Source organism: Euprymna scolopes, chromosome 4 (assembly GCF_053919585.1).
Source record: "Euprymna scolopes isolate OS-2025 chromosome 4, ASM5391958v1, whole genome shotgun sequence".
NCBI classification, from domain to species: Eukaryota; Metazoa; Mollusca; class Cephalopoda; order Sepiida; family Sepiolidae; genus Euprymna; species Euprymna scolopes.
This window is the reverse complement of record NC_136485.1, coordinates 153,054,776-153,071,558: the sequence shown is the minus strand read 5'-3', so window position 1 is coordinate 153,071,558 and position 16,783 is coordinate 153,054,776. Positions and strand designations below refer to the sequence as shown.

Below are 16,783 nucleotides of genomic sequence, written 5' to 3'. Positions count from 1 at the left end.
TCAGTTATATACGAAACAAAATGCCAGTAAAAATCACCTGTTCAAAAGTGTTTAAAACTGCATATTACGCACGGGTTAATGTTTATAAAGTTATTTTTCAGGTTTACAAAATCATAAGTCGTCTTAAAAAAGTCGGCAAAATAGATTCCAAATTACTTTTTCCCTTCATTTGCGTTTCAGGTTCGAGCCTTCCTACTTGGCATTTTTTTTTGCGGTCGTTCGGGCACCCTCTGCTATTTTCATTGAAACAAACGTGGTTTTGATTTATTTTCATTTATTTTTGGGGGGAGATTTCTTTTCACCGCACGGGTAACAGAAAGTGCTCAATATGGGGAGAATAGTTTCTTCTCTTTGTATCCCTTCTGCCGAAATATCTTGTGGAGAGGGTACCACGTACTTCTTTTTTGGAGCGTTTTCATTTACATGTTTTTATCCGTTTCTATTTTTTGAAATTGCTGTGGGGTTAACGATGTTGTCCATGATGAAAATGATTAATATCCTTAGGTGTGTTCAAACGAACTTCATTTCAACCCGGGCAATGCCGGGTACCTATACTAGTATATATATATATATATATATATATATATATATATATATATATATATATATATAGTGATGGGACTATTTCAATATTTTCCTGATTCCGATACAATTAGAGCTTCTGTTCCCATATCCGATTCCCATTCTTTTAAAATGCCTGAATATTTAGCTATTGAGATGTTTATTATGAATCAACTTAAAAACTCATGTAACTTCTTTCTGCGCATGCTCGAATTTCATTAATTTCTAAAGGTCGTTTGATATTTAGTCTTCCTTACCTATTTCTCGATAACTACATTAGTAGAAGGAGGTTGTTAGAACGCTCGATGTTTTGGTTTTGGTATGGCACCCGAGTAAATAAAACAAAGGAAAAACTGTCAAAATCCCAACTATATATTAGGGACAATATATTATTGAAAGTCTGCATGAATAAAATATATTTAGGCGTATTTTATACCCCCCCTCGCTCGTAATCGATTAATATGCATAATTTTATCATTATTTCAAGCAATGAAACATTACGTTTTAAGCAAAAGCTATAGAAAGGATGGATGACACATAGGCTAAAAAAATGCAGTGTTTTCTGAAGTTTTAACTATTAAACCTACATGGCTCTTTCGTCAACAATTTTTTGATTTGTGGGTTGCTTATAGGGGGGAACGATTGATTTCTGGATGATATTAATTTAGCTTACCTTTTGTAAAATTATAAAGAAATATCAGATGCTTATTTAATAATCAAGAATTCTATGCGGTTCCATTTACTCCAGGACACACACGCACACACACGTATATATATATATATATATATATATATATATATATATATATATATATATATATATATATATATATATATATATATACTAGCGATTCCAAAATTTATCCCCATTTTGATCCAATTACCGATTCTGATTTTTTAATATCACGAGATATTAAGCCATAGAATTGTTTTACTTGAAATGATAGTAAAAAAAAATAGTTGATTTAAGGTTAATGTTTTTGCATATTTAAAAATGCGCTTGTGTGGGTGATATATAATGTTTACTTTTGTTTGTAGCTTAAAATCATTAAATATTTACAATTAAAAAAAAAATTGCGAATTCTTATCATCCTACATAGCTGTTGTTTCTTTACCAAGTTTCGTTTATTTCATCCACTGCCCTTCTTCAGGTGATAAACCGCGACGGGATAGGGATGCTGAGCCTGGTAACTGTATCCCTACTAATTACTGCCGTCCATAATTGTTGGCCCAGCACATTTTTGGTTTCTTTATCCTCTGGCATGTTTTGAGTAGGATTGAAACTGCTATCTTCAGATGATGCTTACGGTTTTCTAAGTTCCTAATTTTGATACAACTCATAGTAAAAAAATTAATATATATATATATATATATATATATATATATATATATATATATATATATATATATATATGTGTGTGTGTGTGTGTGTGTATATATGTGTGTGTGTGTGTGTGTGCTTAGAAAAAACAAGTGAGGTCGTGTTTAAACTTGCTTTTTTTATAGATTTCATGCTGAATAATTATACAACACGATCTTCTGTTTAGTTCGTTCTATTACTTGTTTTTTCTTCTTATTTCGCTTTAATTTTCGGCGTATTAGTTTCTGTTTGATTAACACCTAATTAAATAATCCTTATTCATGTACTGTCAATTTCAATTTTTTTTTACATGTGCATCACCACTTATCAAGGTCAAGAGGCCACTCGAGGATAAGGATTAAAGAGTGTACAGTAGACAGTTGGACAATATAGTAATCTTTATTAATGGAAATTCGGTAAATTTGTTAAATTAAGTCGAACGGCTCATCAAGAACTTGTTTACGTTGAACTTGAAGACAACCATATTGTAGTCAGATGTAAAGCAGGAAAACGGAAGACAATTCCATAGGCGTTGACTTCTAAGAAAGAAGCTTTGTTCATGGAATCGACGTTTAGGTTTAGGCACAGATAAAGAGTGGGGGGATTATTGATACTGTTTTCTGCTAGACGAATGTTTCTTGTGAAAGTTTAGCAAGGGGGCTACTATAGATTGGAGCTCAGTCGAGCACTTTCCATGAAAACAACGATAAAGTAGAGCCAAACGCGCAACATCTTTTTTGTGAGAAAGAGGTCTCCATTTATTATTTATTATAACTACTACTAATAATGAATGATCCAAAGTCTACCTTCTGAAACCAGAGTGTGCTATCCATGCTTGGGATATGTATCAATCATGGACACACACACACACATACATACATACATACATACATACATACATATATATATATACATATGCATATATATATATATATATATATATATATATATCGAATTTATTTATCTTCTTGCGGACTGTTATCGTCATCTTCATGGTGTTTTTCCAGAACGTTTTGTCAGGTGCTTAACATCGACAAGGTAGGAATGCTGAGTCTTTTAACTGTATTCGCATTAATTACTGCCTTCCATAGTTGTTGTCTCGTCACGTCTTCGACAACTAATCATCCGGCCGTTTTGGGGTAGGAAACTCAATCGTCAGACAATGCTCACCCGGGATCGTAGTGATTCAACGCCTCTATCTCATAATATTTTCTACAATATTTACAATTAAATACTTTTAACGGACAATGGCTGTTTCACGATATAAAGGATTCGTCTTAGAACGCCATTATTCACCAGAGGGCGATTAAGGTTGGGTTTTTGATCTTATAAATCGAATGATATACTATTTTATTATTGGACTTATTGGAGATTGGTAATTTCATTTTATCCCGTCGCTGTTACCTACCTGATGAAGGCCAGAGGAACATTTGGCCGAAACGTCGTGAAACAACAACTATAAAGATTAGACTATCAGATCGGAAATAAATAAATAAATGTGGGGTTTCTTTTTTCGATAATATGATGTGGAAAGTGATGATGCTTGTATGAAAACGACTCTAAATGGTAGCAACTAGCTGGTACAATTTGCACTATCACTCTTAACAGAATTCCAATTATCACTGTCTTCTTGCGGCTAATACCACTTTAAAAGTGTCCGTTTTGAGTAAACATTTATAATCTCCTGAATGACATATTCAAAATAATACGAAGCGGTTCAACAAATACAAACGCGGTGACACATACGAGGTCAAAGTTCGTAAGACAACATTTTATATACTGAAACATTCATTCTCCGTTAGAAGCCTTTTATTTTGAATTGTTTGAAAATGTTATCAGGATGTTTATACATAGGGTGTTTTAGAGGCGGTGGACTTTAAACTGACAAGTTATTTTCTCTAAGAACAGATTTGGCAACTATCAGCTATTTTTAGTTTAGCTTCGTTTGGCAATTTATCATTTGATTTCAGTAGGACTGGGGCACATGCCAAACAGCACGCGTTAGGATTAATTTACTGAAATGTTTGATCATCAACCAATTTCATGCATTAAGTATCATCGTTCATGCGATTTAACCCAATTATATGTAATATACCATATCTATGTTGATAAACCAGATACAATAAACTACTTTGAATACAGCATTGGATGCGTGATTGTTTAAGTACAGGTCGATTTAATTCGTAGTGTTGTAAAACTTGGACTTCTATATTACGCGCTGCATAGAGGAGTCTCAGTGGCCATATGCTCGAAATTGTGTTTAACCTATAAATGTCAAACATTAATTTTTGAAATAAATCGTGTACTTGTGTAATAAAAATTTTTTATTTTTATTTTATATATATATATTTTTTTTTTATTTTATATATATTTTTTATTTTTGTGTGTGTTTTTTTAATTCACAGTTCGCCGCATCTACAAAAAACACTAATATTACGTTGTGGTTTAAGCATATGTTTTTGACCCGGTGCGACGACTCTGATCTGTGTAGACTACTTCATTGTCTTCATTAATACCCATAGAAAGGGGATTAATTAGTATATTTCTTTCTAGTTACAACATAAATAGTAATTAAATTTGATTCAGCATGCTTGGTTGTTCAACTAAGAGAAAGGAAAATTTGGAAGTAACGAATGTCTTTCTCTGCTTTTTCCGAACCTCATTTACAACCATCCTCTTATGTCAATTCAATAGGTTGTGCTTTGCGGTTGTACAATTCTTGAGTTAACTATAGATTTTTACGTAGATAATTTTAAAAGGCTATCTATTTACTCTCCACACTTATAGTGTGTGTGTATGTGTGTATGTATGTGTTTATGTGTTTGTTTGTTTGTTTGTGTATGTGTTTTTGTGCGTGTTCAACGACATACAGCTATTGTGACGCATAACAGCCTTTTCATTGTGGCTAGAATCAGGAGGCTCTTTTAAATTGTGAATCGAAATCCGCTCATCAAAACTTAAACTGAGCTATAAGGCATATGTAAAATATTTCTACAAACATCAATTCGCGATTATCGGTTATTGAATATGCTCTATTATTTTAAAAAGGGGACTACGTTTAAGTTAATTTGCAGATACAAATGCAACACTTTCATATAAATATATCACCGAAGGAAACGATCTCCAGTAATAGATTGCTTTAATTTTATCATTATATATAAAACTTTGGTAATCCCTAAAATTGTCAAACTTACGATTTATTTCTGATGTCATCAAAGCATCGGGTAAAAGAAAAAGAACTCACCTGAAATGAAAACAAAAACATTCATTAAAATTCATAGCAACATAAAAAAAAATTAATCAGTATGTAAATTTAGAAAATTAATTTGTGACATTCATTCATCAATAATGTTTTTTTCGGTCGATGCAAATTCTATTTTACATCGATGTTATTAAATAGAAATAGACATTTTTGAAAATTTTCTTGTTTAGAATAAATTCAAATATTGTATTTATCTTTGTGATTTTGATTATTGTTAATAGAAATTTTTTTAAATTTATTATTAATTGAATTATTATTATTAATAATTGCATTATTATTAATAATTGCATTATTATTATTGAGCTATATATTAATACGATACCGTGTGTGTTATTCTGTGCGCCATGCTTACATCTTTTTTTCTCTCGATTGACAGTTGCTTGATTGCTATGCGCTTCAATTGCTTGTAATAGATACTTTTACCAAGAACTTTTCATAAGTTTCGGTTTCGGTTTCGGTTTTGATTATAGTTGATGGCACTCAAGTAATGTAATTTAAAAAAAATATTTTACCAAGAATTCTTCATGAGTTTTAATTTCGGTTTCGACTATAGTTGATAGCAATTCAATCGTCTATTTTTTTTTAAAATAAATAATTTTATCAAGAATTCTTCATAAGTTTTGGTTTCGGTTTCGATTATAGTGGAAGGAACTCAAGTTATATATGCATATATATATGTATATATACGTATATATATATATGTATATATACATATACACATATATATACATATACATAAATGCATATACATATACATATGTATATACAAATATATACATATACACACACACATATATATATATATTTCTTCATAAGCTTTTGTTTCGGTTTCAATTCATGTTGATGCGTGGAAATAATGTGGATATATATATATATATGTATATATATATATATATATATATATATATTGAAATTACAATTTCATAATATATAAGAATCGATTAAAAATTGACTCTCTAATAATATATATAGAATTTGCATATATTAACATATCACATTTAAGCGTATTTTATGCACGGATTATCTGCTAACTTAGATAAATACTTTTGGAGTTTTAACAAAAGAGCTATGATAATATCAGTGCGTCTCCATTTACGTTAAAAATCCACTGAATACCAACATCAATAAATTACATATGAAAGAGTCGCATGTGGAATTTCGACAGGTCCCGCTAGTTTATTTTGTATTGGATATTTATTAAAATAAAATAAAAAATGCATACCGTCAAGTAAATGGATCTTTTAAAATCATATAAAAATGTATTATGAAATTGAATCAAAATATATTTCGACTTATTCATAAACATGTCAGCTATTTTAATATTTTGTTAATGGTTGTAAATCAAACTGAATAATTTCAATTCAATATTTTCAAGTCATTTGACACCCCCCCTAGAATTATTCATTAGAACAGTATTTATAGTTTTAAAATATTGGATACCTAGAAAGCTCTACGTTTCAACACAATCCCCTTTAAACTAAGTTGCATACATACACCCGAAGGTTTCGCAGGAATTGTATAAGCGAGTGAAACAATCTCTTGAAATAGTGTGTGTATATATATATATATATATATATATATATATATAAATATATATATATACATGCATATATATACGTACATATATATACGTACATATATATATACATAAGTACATATATATATATATATATATACATACGTACATATATGTATATATACGTGTATATATATACACGTATATTTACATATATATATATATATATATATATATATATATATATAAATTCTGAACTTTGGTAAAACAAAAATTGTCAAACATTCATTAAAATTCATAGCAAAATTAAAATTAATCAGTATGTAAATTTAGAAAACGAGTTTGTGACATTCATTCATCAATAGTTCAATGTTTTTTCATCAGATGCAAATTCTATTTTACATCGATGTTATTTAATGCAAATAAATATTTTTGAAAATTTTCTTGTTTAGAATAATCTTAAATAAACAGGATTCTGATTATTATTCATAGATTTTTATTCATTTATTATCAATTTCTTTATTATTATTTAATTTTTTTTTAATTAGATTATTCTTTTTTAATTTATTTTTATTGAATTATAATTTTTAATTTATTAATAATTAAATTGTCATATATAACGTATCATTAACTGGATTATTATTTATCATGTATAGTAAATTACAGTTATTTATAATGAACCACTAATTAAATAATAATTTTTAATGCATCGTGAATTGAATTATTATTTCTTTATTATTAATTCAGTTATCATTTTAATTTATCATTAATTGAATTAATATTTTTTATTAATTAAATTTTAATTTTTAATTTATTATTTGTTAAGTTATAATTTAAATTAATTATTAATTACATTTATTATTATTATTAATTGACTTATTATTATTCTTCCTTTCTTTATTGTTAATTTAATTATTATTTATAATTTATTCTTAATTGCAATATTATTTTAATTTATTGGTATTTTAATTATTATTTATTATTTATTATTATTTGAAGAGATATTGAAATAAAAAAGGTATAATCGGTACTCATCTGGTTTACAAAACAATTTCTGGTAATGTCGTGTCGGCAGCTTCGGCAAGTTACGTGTGAAGCCGGAAAATATGTACCCGAAAACTGTCAGAAAATTAATTATAAATATTTCGTACCCTAATTTCAACTTAGAAATCTTTTCCGCAATTAAAAGATTAGATTTCTGAATAGACACCTCCAGATCTTATTTTAGACGTTTCATATGATAACATAGTGATCTATGTATTTTTGCTTACTTTCTGCAATTCTGGTGACCAAGATTCTGTAAATGAATAATAGAAGAAAAACTTCATGCTATGGACATGATTTTATCGAAACCACGAAATGGATTGCACATTGAGTGAATTGATTCTAATTTCTATTGATCAGTTCGAACGAGATTCAAATTAAACAAACTATTAATTTGATTTACAAAATTGAATTCAATTTGGCATGATATTGCCAAGAAAAATACGTTCCTGTCATATTTAAGCATTGAGTAATGCCAGACAGACGCAGAGTTTCTCGACTATGTCGGCTGTTTCAAAGATGTTGAGTCTATCGGCAATGTTCACGGAAATAATAAGCGTGTAATTCACTTGTCATGTTGCAAGAAAGTCATTGTCTTTGCGCTTTTAACTGTGAACAAAAGATGAAAAGCCGAAGGACATTTTATGATTGAAATGAAAACAAAATACATTGAAAACGACGCTTTGTAATTCATGAATCTATTTCATTATCAGCAAAACAAAAGCCTAATATGGTGATTACAAGTCTTTTGTGCGTACATCGAACTCAATCCCATAAAAAAAAACCCTGTGTAGTAGCTATTACAGCTGACAGCGTTCAAATTTTCGAATCGCATCTTTCGAAAATTATTTTTTTTTGCAACTGGTATATTAGTATATTAGACAAATATGACTAATAAACTTGCGGGAAACTGAAAAAGTCAACAGAATAAAAGAATCATTTTATTTAAATGCAATCTGTACGTACGAGGAGTTGCCCGGTACTCTAATCGATTTGTTCACACAAAGCCTATTTTCTTCCAATGAGTAGAATCTCAATATAAACAAGTATAAAGTTCACCTTTCTATTTTTTGGTCCCCCGACAAAAGAAGAGTGGGCTTGTAAATTAAACCTTGTCCGTTCGTCCGTTTGTTCGTTCGTCTATCCGCACATTTCTCAATAACTACGCCTAGGAATCTTTTGAAATTTTGCACAAACATTAAACATGATATGAGTAAAAAAGTACCCGAACGGATTTTCCGGGAAAACTACGGTTGCACCCCCTAGAAGTGTCCTACGGGTTAAAATGGCTAAAATTGACACCGCTGTACGTATTAAAAATATTGATGCCTTGGATTTTTATAAAATTTTCTGAAAATGTGCAACTAACTAATTTATATATAATTTTCTTTATCTATACTTCGCGATAACTCTTGGGTGTGCCCCAGGGGTTCTTTCAGGACTAATAAAAACATTCAATTTTTGGACTATTTTACAATATTTGTCCAAAATTTTCTGTGTATGTCTATTTAGCAGTTTTGCATGGTGCTGAACTCAAATTTAAATATGTTAAGGCCTTGACGACTTTTGGGGCTAAATAGGGGGCGGCAAATGAGGACGTAGTCATTTCTTTTTTTCATGGTGCAGAACTCAAATTTACATATGTTAAGGCCTAAAACTGCACAGTTTGTTCATGTTCATTAGGATTCGACATCGCCTGGGGACTTTTGAGGCTAAATGTGCGGGGCAAATGCTGAACTTTTTTATGCCTTGTTCACTATGCACTCACGGGGGACCATGCATGCTTCATTTGTTAAATATGGGCAATGGTAAAGTAATTTCTATCTGGAAAAATACAATCAAAGGCAAACTGTACTATACTACATGACGTAACAATCCCAGAGAAAAATAACTGATAGGTCAGAAGTAAATATAATAATTAAAAACAAACACAACCATCTGTAACAAACGCTAAAAAGACGGATTTTACTCCGCACTAGTCAAGAGAAGCAACTGAACTCTCAAGTACTGAGGTTTTCTTGTATTCTAATCTATTTCTATATTTATAGAATGCCAGTAGGAATACCCGATGTTACTCGGGGTTGAATGATCTTCAACAAATGTTTCTCCAATATTTTTATTGTCACCAAAATCGGCGAAATCATTTATTTGACTTCAAGTCGACTGATTCTCTGCTCTAGTTGCGAACTCTTTGCGATGCACGATGAGAAACTTTCACATTCATCTCGCAGTGACTTAGTTCAAATACATTATAATCGGCATTGCACTGCAGAGAACCTACTGTTGATTTTATCACATTAGTTTTTATATATAATGTGTTAGAATTTAAGTTTAAAATGCAAAAGTCAAGTATCATACTTCAATTGTGCTCTAAAAAGAAACATTCCTGTCGAACACATCCCTATAATATCAAATGAACTACTGTTGATTTTATATGGCTAGCGTAACTGTTTGTGCGATGATAAAGGCTTGAATTTAGGTTTAAAATGCAAAAGTCAAGTCTCATATTGCATTTTTGCTTTAAATAGAAACATTTAGTTCGAAAGCGCTCCTATCATATCAAAGAACCTACTGTTGATTTTATATGGCTAGCGTAACTGTTTGTGCGATGATAAAGGCTTGAATTTAGGTTTAAAATGCAAAAGTCAAGTCTCATATTGTATTTTTGCTTTAAATAGAAACATTTAGTTCGAAAGCGCTCCTATCATATCAAAGAACCTACTGTTGATTTTATATGATAGGCTTTCCGGCTTGTGTGGTAATAAAACTTCTCAAACGCACTTGTGATGTTTAGCTGTGTAAGGTGTTAACTTTGGTCGAAATCGCCTGTTCCTTCTTTCATCGGATTATTTCGATTATCGATTATTGATACTTATGTAAGGTATTCCGATACAAAAGCTTTCTTAGACACTGCCAGGCACATACATTTTATTCGTGTAAAATTTCATAAAAATCGACCCTGCCATTTTCGAGTTCCTAAGAAACGAGCTCCCACACACATCCACAGAGACAGGCAAAGCTCTTTTATATATACTAGTAGAGATAGAAATGTTGTCCTTGTCCAAAGAGTACAGGAGAGTCACGAAGAATTCATATGGTAAAATATTAGAAGTCACGTCTATTTCCAACCTTATGAATGCGTTTCAGTAAAGGTTAATGATTGTGTGAAAGGTACATCAGTTATGCTTTGCATGTAAATCAAGAATGATATATTGCGCACGAATAGAATTTACCACTTGACAAATATAGAATATCTGCGCCTAGACTTAAAATGCTTACACAAACCACATTATATAACAATGTAGATAAATAATGTGTGAGGAATTTAGATTACTTCATTGAACTTTAACGTAATGCAAGGTTATATTGGTTACTGCGTTCTCACTTTAATTCCATAAAAATGTAGTCGTTTACTTCATTTTATTAATAATATGAAACTTAGTGAACATTTTAAAATATATATGTATATATATATATATATATATATATATATATATACACATAAAGAAGGGGTTCAAGGCATACACGTGACATCATAGATATTCAGAAATCGCTGGCATGCTTCGAGGTTGCTAAAAAGCCACAAATTATCGGAATTTATTTTATTTAATTCCACTCTAGTAATACCATTTACATCAGCTACGGCTTTAAACAAGCTTTTTCAAATTAATAAATAAAAAAATGAAATGTAATATGATTTTATTTGTTGGGACAAAAGGAGACATAGATTTGCGCAATATATTTCCCGGCAAAATCGCGTCTTCCTATCAATCCTATGTATATATACTTGTACCCCTAACTCTTACTGTTAATTCAGTATAATTAAACTAAACTATAGTATTCAGGAGGAAGCACATTTTCTTTCAGCTAGTCCTCGTATTTCTAAGCAGTAGTGAAATATCTTCAAACCGGGTATAAAAATCGGATTTTCATCGAAATCAAATCTGAATTATAATGTATGTATTTTTTTAACGGGAAAATATAGCAATTATATGCTGGTCTCTTCTACCAGTGTTTGAACACACGTGAAAAAACAGAAGGCTATTTTGAGAGCTGCCCGTTTCTTTGTGCGCATAGACATTGACTGTTTGTGATACAGAGTGTCCAAAAAGTCACTGAAGGTTTAAAAATCTTTGCCATTTTATGATTAATGAGGATTTTTTTCTCTATTTCAGATATTTTACAGATAATATTTGGGATCTTTAATATGGATAAATATAACATTGCAACTTGTGAAATTATTTTTACCGAAATCAGGGATCAATTGTTTTGACTCAAAGTGCTTATCCATTTTTATGTAAGTCGCAACATAGTTTTCTTGTGCGGATATCTTAAAGAAAGGGTCTATGTTAACACACCCTGCAAGAACTGAAGAAAAACACCAGGAACGAAATAAGCGAGTTAACTCGCAATCTAGAGATTCTGCAATCTGTCATGTTTTGGTAAGAGCATGAATATGCGAAGCTGCAAATGGGTATATTTAAAAGACATTATTATTCATGAGTAACGATTGTTTAAATTTTGCATAAAAAAACGCATTTCCCAACGTTTAAGTCAGATTGTGTTAAATTACAGAAAGATAGCATCAAAAATAAATAATCTATTTAAGTTAAAAATCTTCTAGTAACGTTTTGGACACGCTGTACAAATTATTAGTCTGGTCTCATATTTGCTAAAAAGGAAAAAGGCTTCAATATATACGGTGATAATTTGACTGATTTGGTTGGCCAACTCGATATTATCAAATAGCGTGTCCGATAATTATTGCTGCGTGTTAAACATTTATTTACTATGATGTCTCTTGCTTTTTTAAGTCATAGCGCCTTGATAAACGCGCATGAGTACTTTCTAAATATTGCAATGTCCGGGCCGAGTCTTCGAATAGCAAAGAACTCGGTGTATTTCGCCGATTTCATTTCTGCTCTAAAGTTAACAGAATTTAGGCCATTTCTGAAACCCTCACTGGCTTTATGATCACTCTTTTAGAAAGGGTTACTTTATTGCTAATCCCCCGAGACGATCTTTCTGGGAATGGCTATGTATTTTCTTGCAGGCGATAGGGCTATTTCCTCTTGGGAGGAGGGTATTTAAACCCTAATTTCCGACCATTGTGTCGTATCATTCCGTCGACACAGGGGGAAAAAAAACTTTGGTGTCAAATAAACACTTTTTGCGTCTTGTATATATTAAAAATCATTGTACCTATCCTTACGTAAGATTACATCAAGAGGAAGATCTCTTTCAAATCAAACATTTCTATAGCGTGGCATGGGACTATGAAAACTTGTTGGTGTCAGATGTTAATAAGCTAAAAATTGAAAATCGAAGAGGAGGCAACATCAGCAGCCGTCGTCCTTCGGCCACTTCTGTCTCTGTCTCTCCTGATTGGAAGGGTGTTTCAAACGTGGAACCTAAAAAACGTCATTAAGGAAAGATAAAACGTTGTTTCTGTGTGGAAATGTCATTTCTATGTGATTCCTGGGCCAAACCTTCCGCGACTTTGTATACAATCGTTGAACGTTTTTGTTCTGGGTGTCAGGAATAAAAACATGCAGGTTGTCACAGAAGAGATGTTGAGAGTTTGTCTTTACTTTATCTTTATTTTCATGGCAAGTGATCGATTGAGCTCCAATCTATGATCCCCCCTCGCCAAACTTTCACAAGAAACACCCGTCTAGCAGAAAACACTATCAATAATTCCCCCAATTTTTTATCTGTGCCTAAACCTAAACGTAAATTCCATGAACAAAGCTTCTTTCTTAGAACTGCACGCCCGTGGAATTGCCTTCCGTTTTCCTGCTTTCCATCTGACTACAATATGGTTGTCTTCAAGTCTAACGTAAACAAGTTTTTGATGAGCCGTTCCATATAAGTTAACAAATTTACCGAATTTCCATTGCTAACGATTACTATATTGTCCAATTTCTACTGTACATTCTATAACCCTTATCCTCGAGTCGCCTCTTGACCTTGATAAGTGGTGATGCCTATGTAAAAAAAATGGTTTGCAGATATTCTAAGAAACGAAATCGCTAGCCTTGTCGTTTTTAAGACTATCTTTATTCTCATAGGAACTGCTCGCCTGAGCTCCGATATTTCATCTTTCTTCGTAAGAGATTCACCACAATAACTTATCGCTTTAACACAACGAGAACTATGATTTCTATTTTTTCCTAATGGGTCTAGCAAAAAGTGAATTTCTATGGAGGGAGGCTCGTCGTAAGAGCTTCTATTAGTGAAACACATTTTGCGAGATTTTTCTGTTGATTACGACGTTAAAAACATACAGAAATTGAAACGTAATGCGAAAAGAATTCTCGCTGCTCAACTCCCTTTTTAAGGTGTTTCTTAAGACATGCCCGTATTTAATATCTCAATGCTGGTGTGCCTTTTTTGAAATGAGTATGAGCCAAAGAATTGCAATAACTGAAAAAAAAAAAATGAAACCGCCACTGCAATAGACACTCAATATTGTACCTAATTTTGGATTCTTTGTATATTTATTTACATAAATAAAATAAAATAAATCGACATGTATTCCCTTATGTAGCCAAATATATTTTTCAGAAATAACAGAATCACTTCCCGTCATTTTCTTGCGAATTGACAGCACAATTGGATCAGCAAGCTATTCAACTGATGATATTCCTTATCGCGTTAGATACCACACAGTTTATAATAATGAATTCGATAGAAATTCCTGTTAATAAATCGTTAAAAATTCGTTTTGTACCTCTGCATCATATAATTCACATGCAAATCATTTATATGAATGAGGCAAGTGATTCTGAACATCGACTATTAAATATATGTACCTTGTGAACGCAGATATTCAACAGCTACACGAGTATGCAGTAAAAAAAGAGTATAGTTATTTCCCTTCACGTAGTTTAATCGCCTCATCATAAAATACATAAAAACAATATTGCTGTTATCTGGCTAACATATAACATTATATTTGTGGGATTTTGAAAATCAAATTCAATAGCATTAAATCTGATAAATCAAACTTTACTTCTGACTAACAATGTTTCATGTGTTATTGTTGTGCCACAAAGTAACGCACATACTCCGGCTAGTCTAAAAGAGTCTTAAATAAATATCTTAAAATAGACATCAACATGAGGGAAAATCATTTTAGATTGAGGAAAATAATAGTTTAATAACCTGTTAAAATATGTATAAACAAACATGACTTTATTGCATCCACTATACACACACACACACACACACACACACACACACACACACACACACACACACATTATAACCGTTAAAAATAAATTGGACCACAAGTAACTAATTGTCTTTTTAGGAAATTGAAAATTATATACAAATAAGCCAGTTTTTGTATCGCTCATAAAATAATAACATCAATATGTCTTAGAAAAACGATAAACCCTGCATAAAATCCTCAAAATGTCGTGGACTAATGGTAAAACATAAATTTGGTCCTTTGCAAAGATTTGTAGACATGCTGATGACGGGTGATGCCCAGAACCACGTGTCCATAATATAAATTTTATGCACGTAAACATGTTTAAAAATGTTTAAAATATATCATACGTTTATATATATATATGCTCCTGTAATTTTTTTTGTTTATTGATATTCATATGAAAAACTCTTTTCTGCGTATATTTAAAAGGAAATAAACGTTATTGTATATGGATCGTGGGATTACATTCATCTCAAAACTATCTAGTGTATTTGCATATTCTTTAAAGATCCATTTTAATTCCCTATTAGTTCTTTTTAGATTTCCTTATGGAATGACCATCTTGAGTAAACGATTTCGTGTAATTATATTCAGCTAGGTATTGTACATGATTTATTGTATTTATTTGCTTCCCCACCAAAGCAAATTAGGCACAAGGCCGTTTTTAATGTGGGGTAAAAACCAGCTCCCCTAAAAGTAGGCAAAAAGGGGGGCACTCTGGTTACCAAAATTAATAATTGTCCCAGTATAGAGGGTTTCCCCTCCATTGACTGGTACACATTATCTTAAGTGCAGCATCTGCAGACAGATACTACACTTTGATCCCGGCCCGAAGGCCAAGTATTTATTTGCTCCCCCACTGAGCAAATTAGGCACAAGGCCGATTTTTAATGTGAGGAGTGAAGGGGAAATGGGGACCAACTCCCCGGGGAGTAAGGGAGCTGGATAGTGACAATTGGTATGAAGGGTTGCCCCTACATTGACCAAGGTATTATATGTGGGGTTTCCCCCACATATGGTCTTTGCTTGCAGTATCTGCCGGAACAGATGGTATTTATTTGCTCCCCCACCGAGCAAATTAGGCACAAGGCCGATTTTTAATGTGAGGAGTGAAGGGAAGGGGAAGGGGAAAGGGGACCAGCTCCCGAGAGGTGGGAAATGGGAGCTGGTTAAAGGTCAGGCATGTGGGGTTGCCCCCACATCTGGTCTTTGCTAGTCATAGCTTGCAGTATCTGCCGGAACAGATGGTATTTATTTGCTCCCCCACCGAGCAAATTAGGCACAAGGCCGATTTTTAATGTGAGGAGTGAAGGGGAAATGGGGACCAACTCCCCGGGGAGTAGGGGAGATGGATAGTGACAATTGGTATGAAGGGTTGCCCCTACATTGACCAAGGTCTTATATGTGGGGTCGCCCCCACATATGGTCTTTGCTTGCAGTATCTGCCGGAACAGATGGTATTTATTTGCTCCCCCACTGAGCAAATTAGGCACAAGGCCGTTTTTAATGTGAGGTAAAAACCAGCTCCCCTAAAAGGGGTCACTCTGGTTACCAAAAATAATAATTGTCCCAGTATAGAGGGTTTCCCCTCCATTGACTGGTACAAATTATCTTAAGTGCAGTATCTGCCGGAACAGATGGTATTTATTTGCTCCCCCACTGAGCAAATTAGGCACAAGGCCGTTTTTAATGTGAGATAAAAACCAGCTCCCCTAAAAGGGGTCACTCTGGTTACCAAAAATAATAATTGTCCCAGTATAGAGGGTTTCCCCTCCATTGACTGGTACAAATTATCTTAAGTGCAGTATCTGCCGGAACAGA

The 16,783-nt window shown here is 32.3% G+C and overlaps 1 long non-coding RNA gene across 1 annotated transcript in view; it reads right to left on the bottom strand.

The window, feature by feature from the left end:
* Positions 1 to 2,863: 2,863 nt before the first annotated feature.
* The window catches only part of LOC145269656 (uncharacterized), a 239,278-nt gene continuing 225,358 nt past the window's right edge, over positions 2,864 to 16,783 (bottom strand). Inside the window, exon 2 of the long non-coding RNA XR_013865162.1 lies at positions 2,864 to 5,165. This is a non-coding gene — a long non-coding RNA (uncharacterized LOC145269656). The remainder of the gene's footprint in view (positions 5,166 to 16,783) is intronic.